This window comes from Diprion similis, chromosome 3 (assembly GCF_021155765.1).
Source record: "Diprion similis isolate iyDipSimi1 chromosome 3, iyDipSimi1.1, whole genome shotgun sequence".
Classification (NCBI taxonomy): Eukaryota; Metazoa; Arthropoda; class Insecta; order Hymenoptera; family Diprionidae; genus Diprion; species Diprion similis.
In genome coordinates this window covers 14156495-14176407 of record NC_060107.1, presented here as the reverse complement: position 1 = coordinate 14176407, position 19913 = coordinate 14156495, and the positions used below count along the sequence as shown (strand labels likewise).

At 44.3% G+C, this 19913-nt stretch overlaps 1 long non-coding RNA gene across 1 annotated transcript in view; it reads left to right on the top strand.

Moving 5' to 3' along the window:
• The window catches only part of LOC124404061, a 42705-nt gene that overhangs the window by 7551 nt on the left and 15241 nt on the right, over positions 1-19913 (top strand). The window contains exon 2 of the long non-coding RNA XR_006928976.1: positions 13974-14069. This is a non-coding gene — a long non-coding RNA (uncharacterized LOC124404061). The remainder of the gene's footprint in view (positions 1-13973; positions 14070-19913) is intronic.

Genomic DNA, 19913 nt, shown 5'->3' with positions numbered 1-19913 from the left:
ATGTACGCGGCGTAAACGATTCTATAAATATTTTATTGCTTAGTGATTTGATTTTATTACGGAGGTAATCGAATCGAGCCACATTGAAGGCGGATAATTCATGACCCAACGTCGAGTCGTCACGAGACGAAAGATAAAGTAAATCGTTTCAGTCATACTTTCTCAGGAAGCAAAACCTACACTCGTGCGGTGAGAAAAAAATTATCCTCAGGTTTTTTAAGATACTCCTTTAATTGGCAGACGATTTTTTTTTTTGTCGACTATCGGGTGAACCGCGAAATAAACTTTTATTGACGATCGGGAATTGGCCATTTAGGAAAAATTGATAAATTAGCACTTCCTACGTCATTTTGGTTGCCGACTATGTAATTTCCTGTGGAGTACCGCGATAGCGTTGACGACCTGCCCGACTCCCGTCGAGGGGAGGATGAAGGGGAAATGGGGCGTCGAGGATGGAACGCAGTCGAGGCCAACGGAGGCCAACAGAGGCTAGCGGTGAACGGAAATTGGCCCGATGACATTGATTAAAGCGTTTAGCGGTGCGGCGACAATGCCGTTAATTAATCGGATGTGATGCTCGGTTAAGATTTCAAGTTTGTCTGATTCTGGATGAATTTCACGTTCCTAAACCCACAGTCTATTCTCCAGATGTCAACCATCGGTTATCTCTCATCGTTGCTTTCATCTTCTCCTCAAAAATTGACCATCGCATCGCTTAGCTGAAAGACAGATGATTTCATTCTTTGCGAAATATAATTGTTTAACTTGTCTTCTGAAATGTTATAAGCGTGTGATTAATTTGTAAACTTTTATGAACGTGGGTACATTTTAGGTTATACTTTTACCAAACAACCGACGATCAGCACTACCGCGATAATTTTTTTTACAAGTTCCGCAGCTAAACTTTGCGTTGGCGTTTCCTCACCGACGCCTTCGCGTTGTTGTTTACCGTCTGAAAAAACCTTTTGAAAAAAGAGAAAAGAAAAAAAGAAAAGGAAAAGAAAAACGGAGAGGGAGAAGGAGAAGTAAGAAATATACAAGAATAAAAAGTGCAAATTCATCGGACAAATGAGCATCACACCTCGAAGCGGAGGGTCGACAGTCGACAGGCTGGCTACCTGAAGCGATTTATTGGCAAGTTTAAAAGATGCGGCCCCTTCGGCATAAGTCAGTCTGATGCTTACCGAACGAGTCGCGTTACCAATCAGCAACCATTCATCCGCTCGAGCGTAACCCCCGCGTACGTACGTAATTAAGTAAGCAAAGTACTTTTGCCAATCTACTTGAGCTACAGACGTCGCTCAGGCATCTTTTATTTTCTTCGTACCTTCCTTCACCTTCATGCGGCAGCCTCACACGTCAGCGATGCTTTACCATTTTCACTCTGGCTATTCGAACCAACTAATTCAGAAAATTTTGAAAACAGTTACTGAAGTTTTATCAAAACAACTAACGAAAACCTAGGAGAAATTTGATAAAAATTTTGAGCAAGAATAGTATCGAAAATTTAAGATCTATTCTCACGGTTTTTCTCCTGGAAGTTAGAAAGTGCAGAATGATTTGCGGTGTAAATCCTGATAGTCATCTCTTAAATAGGATCCTAATAAAGTATCAGCTGGAGTTTTAACGACGGAGTCATTAAACGGCGTTGGAGTCGGACAAATTTAAGCAACGGATAGGATCGTTTGCTATCGGAAATTAGTTGGGGAGTATGGAGTAGGCGGTGTTGTTTAGGCTTGGTATGAGGTGAGCGGATTAGAAGAAACGAAATAGGTAAGTAGGTATATACCTACCCACCTCTATTCGTGCCGTTTGAAATAAGGATGCTAATCGCTTACTTCGTCAGTAATAAGATTTACACTCGACACAACGAGATGCCACGTGGGCGTCGAATAATTACTACGGCTTTGGACGCGCCACCTGACTCTTACTCAATAACTCTTCTGTTCGGTTAGAACCCTCGTGTGTTTGTTCAAGAATTTCAAAAATCTGCTAAAAATTGTATTCCCTTCGTATTAGCGACTCTCTGCGTCTCCTAACACTCTTTAGAGACTTTTAAATTCACTGGCTTTAACCAATTACCGGAAGAAGAAAACTGAGAGATAAAAAAAAAAACCAACCAACCACTAACCAACGGTCGCGGTCAGCCCACGTCATTTCGCACAAGATATACGAGGTCATTCTGTATAGATGCGTGAGGCCGCCAGTCTGCCTCGAAATTGCGGCTCTGCAGTACATAAATAACTTTAACGAATTAGGAAATACATATTCAGTGACGGTATGATTGTTCTTGACAAGATAAGAAAAAAAATCTGGATCAATTGAATCAGTCAGCAGCTAAAAAATAGCACAAATTTTGTTATCTTAGTATCAGTATTCACTAAGAAATCCTATTTTCATTGAAATTGTGTAAAAAAAAAATGCATAAAGTTATGTTTGCTCGGTGATTTTTTTACTGTCTATCATAAAGTCAGTGCTGTGTATTTCATTGCAATTCTGCATTGCAGTTGTATTATAGTTTAATTCAGCGTTTCCAAAAGCAATACCGCAGCGTAAACGAGGATGACCGACAACGCGGTACGGTCAAATGAATATTGTTATTGTTAAATCAGCAACTTCCACCCCTCGAATCTCTCTCGTGAGTTCAACATGGCTGTAAGGAAATGCCGACGCACGCTGACTGCATTAGCACGGTGCATTAGCAGACGACTTATGTACCAGTCAAAATCCGAACCTCTTGTATCGCCTGAATCACGAAACCCAGTTTTTCTCCAAGTGCAAAGATATTTCACGGAATCTCACGCCACGTTAGTCCGAAACTACTTCCAGCCCGGCTGAACGTTCGTTCGGTCTCCGGATGTTGAGCGAGCCGCCTGTACACCTGAGCAAATCAAGAAAGCCGTCGTCCTGGGTCTAAACCGTAGAAAGTACTCAGACAATAACCACTCGCCACAGGGTATCGTTCCAACAATTACCGCAAACGATTATTGCAGGAGCTTGCTAGCTCATAGCACAATTCGAAAACTCTTTACTTTGGCCACTATCGTTATAGATAAGCCGGTAAATCAGAATCCTATTTTAGCTGCTCGGTACTGTATCGGTTATCTATTTTGGCATGTGCTTCGCCGACCTAGATATGATCAGTCTGACGCAGTGTTGGGAATACCGTTTATATGGTCACTTGATACCCACTTTCAGTTGAAGATACTTCGATTACATGGAAACGTGTTACACAATTTTGAGAAACTTCATGTACCTGCCTAAGAGACCTGGAAAATTATGCATCATAATTTTCGGTATACCGTAACGAAAGGGCTCAACGATTAGCTGCACCTGTAATCTCGAGGAGATCCCACGGCCCACCCCTAAGTCCAAGACTCAGTCAAAATTGACAAGTTTGGCCACCTTCTTAACAGCGGGGTATCTTCGCTGACAGGTAGCGGCACTCTAGACACCTTCGCCTTCCTTCACTTCGCGTTGTGTCTTCTCTAGATATCTCAAAATCTTGCCAAAGAAATGTCGAACCTCTGGAAGTGACACGGTTGTAAGAAGGAGATACTAGAGGGGAGAAGAGAGAAGGTCGTAGCGTCACGCGGACCTAAGACAGGGGAGCCTTCTTCTAATCTTTCGGTGCTGATCGAATCCCAATATCGACGATGAAGTCTGGACACTTTGAAGTCCGACCGCCACACAACGGGGGAGCCCATCGCTCCAATCCTCATCTCCGATGGGGCCACTCCGTCTGCCAAGACTCGCACCGGCAGTCCGTCTCTTAATGTCTGTCAGGAATTGAAGCGCCTCAAAATAATGGTACGGATCGAGGATGGGCACGCTAATGATACGTCGGAAATAACACCGAATCGGACAGGTCATCGTTTAGCTTACAATGAAATGTGCCGGTGCGGGGCAGTGACAAGGGCTTCTCTCACCAGCCTTTCTTTCCTAACGCAAACTGACCGCATGCCATTGAAATTTCGTCTTGTAGTCAATACTAGGCGGTGCATTTTGCTAATTGGAGTTATCCATATTTTCATGTAACATTTTCGCGTTGCACTATATTAAAGATAGTGCAGGAACGCGGAATAAGGAAACGACTGATTTTGAGAATATGTTGCCGGTAGAATTGTGGAGCATTAGAAACAGCCAGCTAGCTAGTCATACCTTTTATGGCGGACAGATTTTCATGGAAGGACCGAAAGCAGTGGATACCTCGATTGGTGCAATCCTGCGTACCTATATCCTTGACGGGTTTTCTGCCGTCAGAGTTCGGACGGTGATCGTAGCCGAGGGGAGCTCCTGACATGCTCACCTCGTGCCGTTAGACAAAGGGTCCGAAGCCGTCATAAAACTGTCCTTCGTCCGGATCGGTCCTTCTCAGCACCCCAGGATGGTTTATGGTCCCCGAGTCCCGAGTCCCGAGTCCCAAGTCCCGAGGGTCACATTGACTTTGGAATGAGGTGATGGCAAGGAAGGTCATCGTGGCTGCGTAGTGCCGACGAAACTTTCTCGCTCTACATGACCAGGTGATCCTGGTTCCCTAATGATAATCGTCAGTGATTCTCCAATAATCCAGTAACGCGTCACTTCCGCTAGACAAATCGTGGAGTTGTGTTTCTCAACGAAGATAGAAGACCTTCTCTCCTCGCCACCGGTCACTCAGCTGCGGATCTTGTCGACAGCATTATGCCGCTAATTGGCTTGGTAATTCTCCTTCGAGAGTTTGACAGAGTTTAGCTAGGAGGGGGGTAGAGACTGGCCGTGGTGTGTTTTCAGACCACAAGACCTAGGAACCTTAAGACAATGAAGGGGTCGAAGAGCCCTGCTGTTCTGCCAAGACAATGAGCCTATTTGGTGTAACTCTCACCTATCCGATGACAGAACAATGGAAGATGGTTAGCCGGTAAACCTTCCAAAACAATAGATGATATTTTCTGGTTTTAGTGGCTAAACGATGACAAAGTCACTCTCGATGGTTGTAAATTTTTACCCGATGTCAGTACTCGCTCGTAATACTAAATATTTTCCTCCTCGTTCATCGTAGTCTGTTTTCGCAAGTTAAGACCTAGCTGTCACAACTTTCTACGAAGCTGAAGACAATATTTACCAATTTTCAGAATACGAGTACATGCAATCGTCAAACAGACAGAACGCGGATTTGACATCTAGTGTGGTGTACATGCAGCCGGGGCGGAGTATAGCGTTACATTTATGTTAACCAAGGTAAGACGTCCGGGACGCTTGGCTCACGTTCCAGGAGACGACGAAACTCGACGCTTGCACGCCGTTCGCATTACTTGGCACACGTAAATACGGTCAGCCACATATAGCTGCACTGCACCTACGTGGCTGCAGTCGCGTATAATTGCATTTCGGAACACCTTGACGTTGAGAGATTTACTAAAGGTGCATACGGGCCGGAGTTCCTCGAAATGACTGCGGAATCGGAGAACGAAGCACTTTGTCGCCCCGTGAAGAATTTCTCCTCGCGGAGCAATTAGACAAGCCACGCTTGTAACGAGATAAGGTTACGTTCCACGCTTGTTAATAACCCAAACGAATTCAATCCTGTTACCTAATGCCCTGCTTATTAATCAGATAGGAACGCTTCAGTGTAAGTACATCTTCGATGAGTAGGTCGAAGACAGGTTCACTCATCACGCGACAATTATTTCGCCACTTCACTTATACCATCTGCCATACAAACACCTTATGCGAAATTAAAGTCGCCGACATGTAAGATATATTTAGTTACTGTAATTACACTGCGTATAATAATCCTTTTGTTGCTTGCTTGTTCGATCGTGTCACACACATTCGTGGTATCCGGGCCGTTTGTCGAAAATTGTCTGTAACAATGTAAAACCTCTGTGCATACTTACTTGAAACTATCACAACGTAACCTAAATATTCGGCAGTCGAGTGAATGTTAATATCACCATGTTCATTGTATAGATTATTACTTTTGATTGGTATGCGAGTACCTCAGAATAAGTTTATTACATTTAAATTGGATAAAAGATTTTCAATTAATAGAATCCGTATTTCTCTAGCGATTTGATTTAACTTAAATCGGAATAACTTGGATACCAAACTATGTTTGGTTTAAGTGTCTTTATAATGAATAACTGAATCTGAAGATGACTCGATAAACAAGAAATATTTTTTCGTGACATCCCATTTTCAAGAACCTTTGTCTGTATCATACAGAAACGTTCAGTAAAATTATTTTTTCTTTCTTTCATATCATGCGGAATACCTTTGATGCAAATACAAATAATTGTGTATGAAACCGCCGCGTGCATAATATACATTATATGCATGTTTAAAGTTTAGAGAAAAATAGTAGAGAGAGGAACTGCGGGAATGAGCACTGAAACTAAAACCGCACCCATCGGTGGACTGTCAACGGTCCGCAGGGTGCGCAGCACTCGCATTTTCTATGCCTACCGCCAGTTTTACGCACCTCGAACGTGTGTCATGTATGTTACGAGAGCTGGTCAATGGAGGGGATCGGCTGCCAACGAGGCTTCTACCACTCGGCTACCCGATCCTTCGCGAGGTCCTTTGGCCGCCTGGATAGCTGGAGCGCCACTGGACGCCATCCCCTCCAGACTGTCTCGTGAACGCGACGCGCATTGGCATTGGGTTTGTTTACAGGGTGGGAAGTGATGGAATTTGGCGAAAACTTGCACTACACGTGGAATATAATATGACCCGTCAGATGCCTCGTACTCTTTCCGTTTGCTTCGCTCGTCACTTTCTTTAGGCACGTGTCGTGTTTTGTGTTTCTATCGGCTACCTAGGAAACAGACGTTGATTCATCATTACGACAAACTGTGTCAATGCAAAAATCTAGTAATTGATTTTTTTTTTTAATCAGATAGTATGTATTTTTTAACTGAACTTTTTTGATTAATACATGAATAAGTAGATAATAGTAGTTTGCACAAGAATTTTTACTCAAATTGAAATGATTGGAAATGAAGAAGTGTTGCTGAAAGCAGATTATTATAGCATATAAACCTTAAATTTAAGTATTTGTTTACAACACTAAGACCTTATTACGACCATGGCATGTGTTTTACCGCAAAACACATGATTTTCCATTTGCAGAGCTGTACTTCCACTAGGCAATTATTTACAATTTGATTCATAACTCGTACATATAATTTCCCCGTCGTTTCAACTCTGAACGATTGCGGCTCCGCATGGTCCTCGTATACCGAAAAGGCCCCGGAGGGCCAGAGTTCGCGGAGGGGCCGTTCGTCAGTGGTAACTTGTCACGCCGCTGGGCATCGCGCATAAATTTAACCACGTAATGTGACAGGTCCTCGAACCGCCACCTTCTTCTCCGCCTCTCATTCCTCCGGTCCTAAACGACTCGAGAGTCTTTTCCAAGGTCATTTCGCCCGGTATACGGATAGCTGCCTGAGCTGTAACGAATAAATCGCATTCGCCTGGCCCGGGGCCAATTCCATGATATCCTCCAACACCTGACGATGCAAATATTCGCCATTTTCATCTCGTCGCAGCACAACGCTTTGCACGGACGAATTATCAACCAGAAACCTAGTTCTGGTTCTCTGCGTTCAGGCAGCGGCGAAAGGACGCGGGGGAAATCCGCGAGAACGGGAAATATAGAGAGAGGAAACGACACGCGTTGCATCCTTTCTTCCGGCGGAACTCGATAGCCATCGGATAGCTATCCGGTCTGTGGTCACAACTCTCCTGGCTCGCAGGGGACGGGATGAGAGTTGTTCTCTCTTACGAGGCCCTTTTCCCCGCTTCCTCTATCTATCCTCCAGTCCAGAGGTCAGTGGAAGGAACGTGAAGCGGTATTGCACCGGCACCAACTTAATGTCCCCATTTGTCCCTCCCGGCTACCGGAAACGATACATCTCACCTTTATGCCCCGTGGTCGTAGGTGGTACAACAACGCATGTAACGTGACGCTACGGAGATGTTGTTGCTACGGTTAATTGTTAACGGCCAATCGTTCATTACTTGTGAAGCTTTGTACACGGTAGCTCACTAATAGAGATTAAGTGCAGATACTTGGCCGTGATCGTTTACTCGCGCTTTTTTGAGGTCATATTTAGTAGTGGGTTACGATTCCTGGCTACAAATCAGCCAGAGATGATCGGTTGTTATGGATCGTGGCTGAGGTTTTATTGCGAAGGTGATAACTTTCAATCCACTGTATTTGATCGGATACAGTATTGTGAGGTGCGTTAGAGAACATTGGAACCTCTTATCTTAAATGGTTAACAGAAGAAGACCGATGAAGTGTGAAACTCGACGAAACGGAGAACAGAATTTTTCTACCGTGACAGTTCGTTTGAAACGACTACACACCGTCGCCCGAGGATGCGCGAGTATTAAAAACGTTCAGCACGTGCTCTCTTCCGACGGCGTAGTCTCTATCTGCCTGAAGCGGGCCTCGGGTCACTCCGGGCTAATGATGACGTGGTGAACGGTTGACGGCTCATCCCTAATTACGTCGTACGGCTGTTCAGGCGCGTTTCTACGCGGTCAACTTCTCGACACTGCGCTGTCAGAGCTCTTCTGAAGATCCGAGGACTGGATACGAGCCCGTGTGTCCGAACAGGTACGTACACGTCCTCGGCTCTCCACTCGGACCAAAGCACATCTGTGTATATCTACAGACACCCTCGCGGTGGCCGCTCGTCGCACATTAATCTTGGCACAATGCTCGATCGTCCGTCCGTCGCGGCTCAAGTTAACGCGACGCTGTCCATCGGGATGCTCATCACCGGGCAATGCCGAGCCGTGACCAATCCGAAATAAATATTGGCGATTATTAACCGCCGGGATGCAGATGGAGATGGAGGACCCAAGTCTGCCGACTAAGAAGGGATGGTAAGTAGATCCATTAGTGATCCTAGAACGATTCAGGGACGTGCCTTGAATTCCTGTATAATTATGCCATCCTCGTAGACCCCAGCTGAGATCACCGAGATGGCGATTTTTGTGGACATCATCTCTGTCTCTGTTGGTAGACGGGAATTCGTTGGCAATACTGTCAAAATTGTGTGGAAGCCCCGTTGAGTTTTTGAATTTACGTACATCTACGGTTCAGGCGAAAGGGAAAGTGTGACGGTGGAGAAAAGAGAAACGCAACAGAGAAATAAAGCATTAAACTCGTCCACGAGGGTTGGGGGCAGTAAGCAGGGGTGTTAATTCGAGCTAACCTCAAAGGCCAACACGAAAGGTATCCAAGTATTTATACCGGCGGTACTAAATGCCAGAGGATCGTGCGTCGATAGGCAGACACCTCTTGCTGTCTATTTCTGGCATGATGGAATCCACAGCCTTACCGGTCCGATCTAGACGTCGAAGGCGGCGCGATGTCAGGTAATGTCCAGGTGTCCATCCCAGGGGCCCGGCTCTTGATAAGCCGACAAAGGATCGAGAGGCCGCAGCTAAGCACGCACAGTCACCGGGCATGTAGGCGACGAGAAAAAGGGGGGAGAGCACGGATACTTTCGGGGTACTGATGAGAGATGAAGATGTCACCGGGATGAACCACGGGGTTGACCCCATCACGACGAGTCAGCAAATTCCCCACGATCCTGGGCTCAGCCGTGATCAGCGAGTCGATGTGATGCCGGGACACCTGCGCGCGTGACACGCAACTGATCCCACACCGCTCGCCTCAACCTCTCTTGGCAGTTGCAACTCAATGCCGCTATAAGAACAAGAAGAAGAAGAAACAAGATATGACTGAAAGGTGGAGTGGATGCGGAGACACTCGAGAGAAAGAATTTTGCCCGTTCTTGGATCGAAGTCATCTTACACGAGATAACCCTTCTTTAAAGTAGTTCCGTTTGTCGCTGACACATAGTTCTGTTGGTATCCATCAAGCAAATAGTAGAGAGTCCCTCGAGACCAAGTGAGAACGAGTGAAATGTTGTCCCTCTTTATTGACTTCATCAATTTCCACTGAATGCTCCATTTATCTTCAAGTCTACGGTATATATACACTGGAAATCTGTAAGGAAATCACTCGATTATCAGTGTGTACCGATCCCTCGTAACTGTATACTTGAAACTGATTCATATTTAGAGTATACTCAGTATTATAGACAAGAAGCATTAGTTTTCGTCCAAGACCAACATCCGTATGCAGGGAACGCATTTTGAAACTAAACGCTGGTATTCAGATGTCTAGATGCGAGTTCAAGCGTGTCCACCAACTTTGTCTACACTTTTATAATATATTATATACATTGGCCTCGGTATACTTGCCTGGGTGTATATTATAGGTACAGCATCGCAGGGAGATTAAATTTACACATAGTAGCGCGGGTGAACAATAGACTAGCGTGTGTTCTTGATGGGGTAAATATTTGACGTGTGCTCCCTTCTCTCCTCCTACATCGTCGCCGTCACCCTTGGAGCCCCTGCCGTTCAAACTTTGGTACCCGGCACTCTTCCTGATCGCTGTTTGCTTTGACCACTTCAGTTTAATTGCCACCAAATCACGTATTAACAACGATCCTCGCCGGTGTTGTTGAAGTAAAAGAAGAAGGAGAATAAAAAAGAGACAGAAAAAAGCCACCCTCTCTGCTGAGACGAGATATAGAACCAACGCGATGGAATCTGTATGTTTGCCTACGTGTTTTCTCGGGAGAAGGTTTTGTGCAGAGAAGTCAAAGTCAGTCGGATGTCATGAACTGCTCTGCGCATATCGTTCAATTCACGTTGCGAAATTTCACCGCTCGAGAAATCGTGCCCAGGAAACGGAAGTCCATCTCGCTTGTGCTGCAACGGGACGGTCAGAGGCGTATACTGGTCCGTCCCCCGGAACTTTCGTCGGCTGGCGAAATCCATAAAAACTGCGCCGCTGGTTCGCCCGGGGACAAATGGAGGTCAACGACGTTCCGCCGACTGGAACCCGCAATTAATCAGTCCCGCCTGTGTAACCGGCGAAAGTGCATCGTTTGACGAGCTTGTGAATTGGACTAGCGTATTCGACAATGATGGGCTCACGATTCAGGAGGAACCAAACCCAATCAGTGTTGCGAGTAAAGTATTTTCGAGGCTGTCACGTATTTCACTATTTTTTTGCGCCGTGACGCTGTAGGGCTGCTGATCATTCGCTGCAGAGTGAAGATACTCCCGGCAGTGCTGCACATTGGTGATTTGAATTTCAGCGTAATGCGATTGGGACCTCGGTATGCTACGTCAACCAACAACGAGCGACCGTCCCTTTGGTGCCCGTTTTACCCCATTTTGCCCAGCGGCCGTTGGTACGAAAATTGCTCTCTCCCAAGAGATGAAAGAGTGATCCACTGGCTCCCTCCCACTACGCGGTATTCCATTGATCCTCGCTCCCAGGTTCCATTGTTCACATCAATTAACGATAATTGTCAGTTTCCATTCCAAGATTAGCCATAATATGAAATTAGTCAGGATTGCTGAACCCGCAAAGACTTCGAGTCTGAATACATCGAACACTGTTGATATATCCTTACACAGTTACACCGATCTTGAAAAACAACGGTTTCTCAAAATGTTCTCTACCTTCAATATCCATCTCTTCGCCCAGGTTGTTTGACCATGCGTACACGGTATAGATATCATGTAACAAAATGAATGCGGGTGCGCATGAATATGTAAATATGCGTGCGACTAGAATGATAATACATTGCGGATTGGAAGGTAAGCCGGCAGGTAATTAGGGGAAGCGGATTTTTCATTTGTTGGGCATCATTGAAGTTCCGCTCATTACTCGTTGGGTATACTATACCAGCGCCATGACGTCTGGTATGAGCCAACGCATTCTCTTTTCGTTTCTGCCCCCACACCCTTTTCACCTTTTTCTCTTCGTCTGCTGAAAATCTGTATTGATCGGTCTCGTACCAAAAGTTGGCATTATATAATGATACCTGTATAATGGGCGTAAAAGCGTGATGTGCTTCGGTGGATTTATCCCAGGGCGCGAGTAAGTCTAACTCTAACTGTGACTCTCACGTCCAGTTTTTCTTTTTCTCTTCGCGTTTCCTCCTCCTCCACCTTGCGGATGGCAGTGCAGCCGCAGGCAGACCGCTCCTCTAATGAACTGTGTAATAACTAACGTCGCGACGCCCGCTTCCCATCCACCACTTTCCGCGTTCTGGCTGTACCGACCTGCTATCCTCTTTCCAAATAATTACCTCCTGCTTAACCTATACCTACTCTGCATCTAAATATCTACAAACTGGAAATTCCATTTTTCACAGTCCTTGGGATCCCGTCGTTACACGGTAGAATTGTAAGAGCTTAATTACGAAGTTATTTCTGCACTTGTTTTCTTCTTGTCAGTGTTTATAACAAAGAGTTGTGTGTAACGTAAAAGCTTTTTGATACCAGGGCTAAGGATACTTCGTCAACGACTTGCGTATGAGTAGTTTGATCCGTTTTTCAATTAAAAAGTGTGAAGCGTGCAATGAGGTGTCTGACGATTCGAAGTTTCTTCTTGGTTAGAGGGAATTCCTTCTTTTCTGCTTTCTTTTATCCCTCCTTTTTTTTAATTTCCTGTGGAACCCTCCACTGGCTAACTAGATCTAGATTGCGGACCTGTTTGTTATTTCGTCTCGGAGGAATGGATTATGCTAATTGAGATCCACCGCAGCCTTCTATGTGAACAACTCTTTCATTTATTTTAATTTGTACAACGTTATCTAATGCATACAATCTGGTATTTTTCACCCTCTCGTTATATAGTGCTACTACTACTGCTGAAAGAAAATGTAATCGAGTAATTTTTTATTCCATAAAATTGTTTCAAAAAATCTGTCGACACTTGCACCGTCGAAAAGAAAAGAGATTAGCATCGTTGGTGGTTTCCATACCAACAGCTTAAGTCAAAGCTGATAGCCTCTTTAGTTTTGAATTATTATTCGACTGACCGGGCCAAAGCGATTCCGGTTACCCGGAGCCTAATCCAGTCGCCAGGGTCAACTTATTTCTTGTACATCAATGTTCTGAGGTAGTTAGTTATCCACCAGGCATTGTGTCGTTATTAGTAAATTGGTGGCATTAATAAAAGCGGCGAGATCCAAACGGACCTCGTAGTCCTCTTCTCTCTTCTCTCGGTCATCAATCCTTCGGTTTTCTAGCTCGGATTTATCATCGGGACAAACTCGAAGGTGCGCCGATTCTCCGTAGCCGAGACCAGGTACAAGGAGATGGGCAAAGCCGAGGTCGAGTCAAGCTTGATGTATGTGACTTCGGGAGTGAAGTCGCCGGGTTCAAGTCATGGTGATATTAAGATATATGCGTCGACGCGTCCCCATGCATAGATAGAGACGTCTGATTCAGGCCTTCAGACAATCATTCCTAAAAGCTTGCGGGGACCATTTCGTATCCTGCCTTCTCCACCACTCGTCCTCTCTTTCAGTCTATCCCTCCTTTTCTTTTTTCGAAACCACAACTGGAAGCTTGTTCGAAGGTTGTTTCTGATTCTATTCCTGTAACACATCCATTTCATTGATTTTCTTCCCTCCTCCTTTCCCCAAATAAAGAACCTGTGGCGAATAGTTATCAGTTTAGATACTAAACTTCGCTCGATGCTCGTAAATTTTCTGGGCCTCCCGTCTAGCGGTCATGACACCGGTGTCATGGTGACAAGACACCGACCGATATCGCTGGGACCCTTTGAGTCTTGCCACCTTTTTGTTGGTCGGGGCCCCCCAGGCAACTTTGACAGTCTGTTTATAAACCAACAATTTTTCCACCACTAAGCCTTGTTTCAGTCTGCAGGTTTGTGAAAGTAGTTTTCAAACTTTGAATCAGTTCGTTTATACTTTTACAAGTTCCTCTTGCTAATTCCACCACAGATATTACTATTAGAGCATCGATTCGAGGATGCAGTAGAGGAATGATGGAAAACAAAGAATACTAGGTCAAGTGACGATGAAGTGATGAAGTAAGAGACCACTCAACCGAGTTTATGGTCTGTGTTGCAGGGATTGGACGGCCACGAGCAGCGCGCGCGTCCCGGAGTCCTGGCCGACGTGAACGCTAAGCCTGTAAGCTTCGCCCTGGCCTTTTCGCGCATCATGGTGAGTCTAAGACTGCCTCAATTTTGTGGAGGGGGTGACATATCTGCCAATAGTTGGCACCAACGTCTTTGAGCTTAGGACCCTTAGACGTAGTCTTTCGTGGCACGATCGCGAGGGCCAGTGTCCTGAATAGGTATCAAAAAGAGGCAAGACGTCGGTGCCTGATTAAACCCGGTGCTACAGAGTAGCGTGTCAACGGGTCGTTAATTTGCGCCGCTAAATCACCAAAGCGCACAAGGCGCGGCTGCGGACTTAGTGCACGTCTGATGTGTCGATATCGGGGAAGAATAAAGAATAATGCTTAGGATACATGAACGAGTCGGTTCTCTGATTATCCGTGCAGTAGCAGTACGTTAATAGAGAGTCGGGTTTGCCGAAAGCTGGGAGTCCATTATGAGTCTGGGTGAATGAATGAAACAAAATGGGACTTGTCCTGGACTAAACATTTTTCAAAATCATTGATAGTACGTGCGTTAAGCTAGTTTCGGGAATTTAAGTTTTAGTACTGAACTTAATTCGCATTTATCTATGTCGTTCTACGTCATAAGCAGTAGGTATTTGCTTTTTCACTTGCAGAGTCAGTGGAGAGAACGAAATATCGCTCAAATTGGGAACCGGTTTTTGCCTCCGGGGGTATAGTGTCGAAGTTTTTATTTATTGACGTCACATAAGTCACGACCCTCTCGATTCAGTAATTGCAAGGATCGGTTGGACGCCCCAATATTGCGACAACAAGTGTGAAGTCGATACCCGGGAGAGCGGATAATTTTATCCCGTCCTCTGTATCCATTCAACAGCTTCATTTACTTGTCCACCATTGGCAACTACCTGAACAATTTGACAGTGAATCAAAGCACCGTCAAAACCACAGAGGGTTGAACTGACTTGATTAGTCGAAGAAACGAAATCCTTGGGCTGAAATTGAAACCGAAAGACGGGGGAGCAATTATTTGAATTTCGTGGAAACTCTAGGATAACCGATGACGATGCTGGAATGCGCAACCTCATCTTTCCAGCCCGACTTTCGACGCACACTTTCCACCCAAACTTGACGGCTATGAAATCGCTCCTGATTGCTTCGGTGGACCTCGAGTCACCCTGCTTCAGGTGACGCTGATGCGATCGATGATCGTCGCACAGGGTTTCCGGATTCATCATTATCAGACGGGGATTCGATTTCGCTTTAATTATTACCAATAAGACGGACTTGCCGCGAAACTTACGCCGCAGTGGCTCGACTTTACCGATCAGCATTTGTAACGGTGCTTCGAGATATCGCTGATTCATGGAAAGAACTCCGCCTCCGACCCTCGGGACCGTCCCTTTCTGGTTCTAGGAGGTAAGATTGACTCGTCAAAGTTAACGGAGGCTGCATCCAGCAACCTAAAAGACTTCGGCTACCTGTACAGAAATTTTCGTCATCACCCGAAAACCAACCGAAACTAATTGACCTCCGGTTGAAGAGTAATTAAGGGAACACGAAACACACCTGATACGGATTATGATGATCGCGTAACCTTAAGCAGTAGATGCACTGCCTCTTTCAACCTGTACGGGATTTTTTCATTTTTTCTTCTGCGTTTCTGTATTGCAAGTTCGTTGTTTCATTGAACTGAACTGTCGTTTCATCTGTCTTTGGTATTACTAGAGACTAGACTATATCACTCTACGCGATTCAATTGGGACTTTGATGAAGAAATGCCGCAGAAAGTTACTTTGTCCGTTATACTGACGCACAAATTGCTACATCAAATCTTCCATTGAACGGAATAAGTCCCTGCCGGCTACCAGTTAATGATTAGAAAGTGCTACAATATTAGTTGGATATTGTTTTTTTTTCTCTACCGTTTGCTCTTTTATTATCGTTAATAAATACTTCCGGGTATTTATGATTTGCGTGGAGCGTGATTTTATTCGTAGAGCGTAAGACACGGAGTTAACACTTTTCCTATTTTACATTTGACTGATTCAAATATCCACTTTTTTCATTCCTTCTGCACCATTTTTTATACCTACGTGATGCCATGCAGATCATAGTCGAGTTATCAAATAACATATTGCTGGGTGTTGGAGGCAAGGAGTCCTAGAATTCCTTTTCCTGTTCTATATAATACAGTCTAAGGAATTTGTAAGAGAAGACATTTTTTTAAATTGTGGATGGATCAAATATCTGCGACTGCATTGTTTCATTTCACCAGAATCAAATTGAACTAGATTTTTGAACTAGTCGATCATACATCATGCCTGCAGGACATATTTGAGAAAGGCAATTTTCGTACCTATTAGACAAAAACGGCAATGGTATTGAGGTACCCATGGCTCATGCTAGAACCATTTAGTTTTTGTTTAAAAAATAATAATGAAATGTTGTAACAAGTTTTTAATGAATTTCTAACGGTTTAAAGATATTTTAGACGCGCAAACGTCGGATTTACCGTAGCTGAGAAGACAATTATAATGTGATAGTAACGTATGTATCACGAGAAGCGCATATCATGACAAGTTGAATTATGTATTTTGGGAATTCTGACTCTGCTTCACCCATAAGTGATATTTTTAAAATGAATCCTTTGTTTCACCTGATGCTCGTGACTGTGGAAAATCATTCAAATCAGATAAATAATCCATCATCAAGAAATTCTGATTATGGTCGATACATTTTTCGAATTCTTCAAGCAACTGAAAATTTTATCGATCAAGGTCGATCGAGAACTCAAAATTTGGTCAGTCTGAGTTCAGATAATCAACGAATATGTATCAGTAGAATATTTGATCTTGAACTCAACTTTTATAGTCCGATCCAGCTTGATCGATTAGAATTGATTTCCGATACATACTTCATCGTGTTTCTTGTATCAAACGGGAAAACATTTTAATTTATTTTATACTCATCAATGATAAAATTCTTCGCTTGAATTAGTTTCGACGTTAGCAGTTCTGCGAGGATTGAAATTTTATCTTCACAAATCTGGCTCGGATTAAAGTTTGCGGTGTAAAGTTTGAGAAACCGGAATATCTGCGAAGTAATGCTTCTCCCTGGGTGGCGATTGACGATCTACCGATGTCGATCCTCTGACTTGCTGTGCGACCAATTATGTGTCCTCTGCGGATACGCAGAGCTTCCAAGAACCTCCGTCGCGCCACCTTCTCCAAGACTGCTTCCCGGGTTTGCCGCCTCTCTGCGGGGGGCTAAATGCGACCGCCGCCACGTCTGAGTTTAATCGAAAATTATACTGGACCCTGTCGCTCTTCGTTAAACTATATCCGACTGTGGTGAATCGCTGGTACATAAGTAATCTTTCCTGCGGCTAAGGAAGGAACCCGGTAGCTCAATATATACCGTTGTCAGCTACAGGTAATGAAATACCCGCTACCCGAACTGCTAGATTCGTTCTCACCTGTTTTATAACCATCAACTTACAGTTTCATAAACTGTTCTAATGTGTCAGACCAATTTGAAAACCTTGTGCAAGAAAGAGTGAGTCTAGTGGTCTCGGAGAGGATATCGACTTCAAAAGCTTGGGGTACACCGTAAAAAAAGTCCTGTAAAGTCACTTGAAGTCACGTGAAGTCATGAGGTCCTGAAGTCAGGTGGTCAGTGATCTTCAGAAGTGGTTACCTCTCGGACCTCCAACCCTTAAATTCTAGGGTACACCACTCATGAATACCGATGAAATCATGTGATTTCCCGCCAACGTTGATGAGCAGTCAATGTACTCAAAAGAGTACCCACCAAGAAAGTGATTTTGAGAAGTGTTAGCTTTCGTAATGCATTGGCGTTTGAACGGGCCATACTTACACCAATTTTTATTCATCTCGGACGAGATCAAAGAGGAGTTGGAAGACCTGGCAATGGGTTCGTCTGTGTTGACATTGATGTAAACGTTCCGATCCCTGGTGAAAGTACATGATCCCGTATCCTGTTCTGGGGGCCCCCCGACGTGGCGTTGCCTCGCTAATCAAATAACCGCAGAGAATAACTGTAATGAGGGGCGCGAAGCAAAGCGGACGATCCATCGAGCTCCCAGTCACACGCAGGGATATCCGCGTGTCTTCGCGCCACGTGATTACGCGGTTAAATGATTGCGCGGTGGGTATGTAACCGTGTATTTAGTAATTAAGGTTGGTTCTTGCTTGGTGCTAATGACGGTGCAGAGAAGTCTGTCCATCCGAGGCTCTGCTGGAGAAGGAAGAAGATGCTGCTGCGGACGACCGATTCTCGGCTAGTAGAAACCGCGGCTCTGCCAAGTCACTCCTCGTAACGAGCTTTCGAGCTAGAGGGCGAAGGAGGCGAGCCGCGTACTTCTCTTCGGCCCTCCGAACGCTTTGTGCAGGACCGAATCGCTCGCGCTGGGTACCAGGGATCAGGCTGACCTCGCGCCTCGCCTTCATAATCTCTAATCTTTCATCTGATCCTTAATCCGACTGACCGCTATGAAAAGTTTCACCATCTATTTCGATTTTTATTTCGAAATTCGAATACCAAAACGTCTTTTCAAGAATTTTTATTACTGTGGAAATTCAGGTCGTTGAAATACATTGCTTGCCAAGCAAATCTTTTGGTGAAATATTACAAGGAATACGTGTTCCTAAGTCTAACTAATGCTAACTAAGTTGAAGTTGGTATAAACGAAACACCATTCTTGAGAGATAAACATGAATAACTAACAATAAGTCCCGAAATAACAAAGAATCGATGAACCTAAAAGCAGACATTTTAGTATTTCATATCAGTATTCACCTTCATGTACAATCACTATTTAAGTAATGATGATTGGTCGAAAACGAGAAGCTGGGATGAGCAAACTAAACATTGCAACTACCTCGTGGTTCAGATAATTATCCATTTTCCTGGGTTCGGGTCAGTTTTTAATTGATGCCAGAAATTGAACCCCCACATGGTTAAACTGCCACTGTAGTCCAGTTCTAGCATAGTCATCGTGTGCCCGTAGAACCATTAACGACCTCGTAGGTATTTATGTATAAGATCTACACACGAATTGATAGGAGTAACAGTTGCCATCATCTTGGAATAATAAAGATTATTTACTGATCGGTTACTTATCAAACCGTTTCGATGATTAGGCTACAGGCTGCTTGGTTTAGATACTAACGAAACTCAGAAGTAGGGTAAAAAATTGGCAAAACGATATTTATTGGAATATTTGCACGTCCTTGCCGTCTTCTTTTTTTTTTTTATTGTCCCTGCAAAGAGTTTTTCCAGTGCTTAGATTTATCATAGTTTTTTTTATAAAATGGATGAATGCGAACCACTGCCTGTTTTTCGAGAACCAGTTACGTCGAACCATATGTTGGTTTTATGGTTTGTTTTAAGGAACCGCATGGTCGTAAGGCTGTCTATTTGAGAAGAAAGAATATACAAATAACAATAATAAATAAAAATAGCTGTGCCTTAACTTTTGTATTAATTTCGGTAATATTTCATCGTTGCCCGGGGCGCTTTTATACTATATCTGAGGTCAACGGTACGGAGAATGGTTGTTTTATTTTTCATGTATGTCCACGCGAGTCGCTGATCACGCTTCTGCAGCTCTGAACGGCCGATAAAAAGTAGATTGATTTTCGTCAGCAGTTATACGAGAGGAATTTAAAATATCACGGCACTGCCTTCTCGTCGCGGCCATGATGATGCTCGGTCTAATTTATCGCCAAAATTAGTTTGGAATTTCGCCCTGCCTGATGTACTTTATATAATCAAATTTTGATGGGAGAAATTTCTGTACCTGCTCCGAGTGAAAGGCTGAACGAGCAATTAAACTCGTAATAGTATCGCGAATAACCATAATGTAAGGAGCGTGCGCCGTCGAGTTTTTGCTAGCTCTG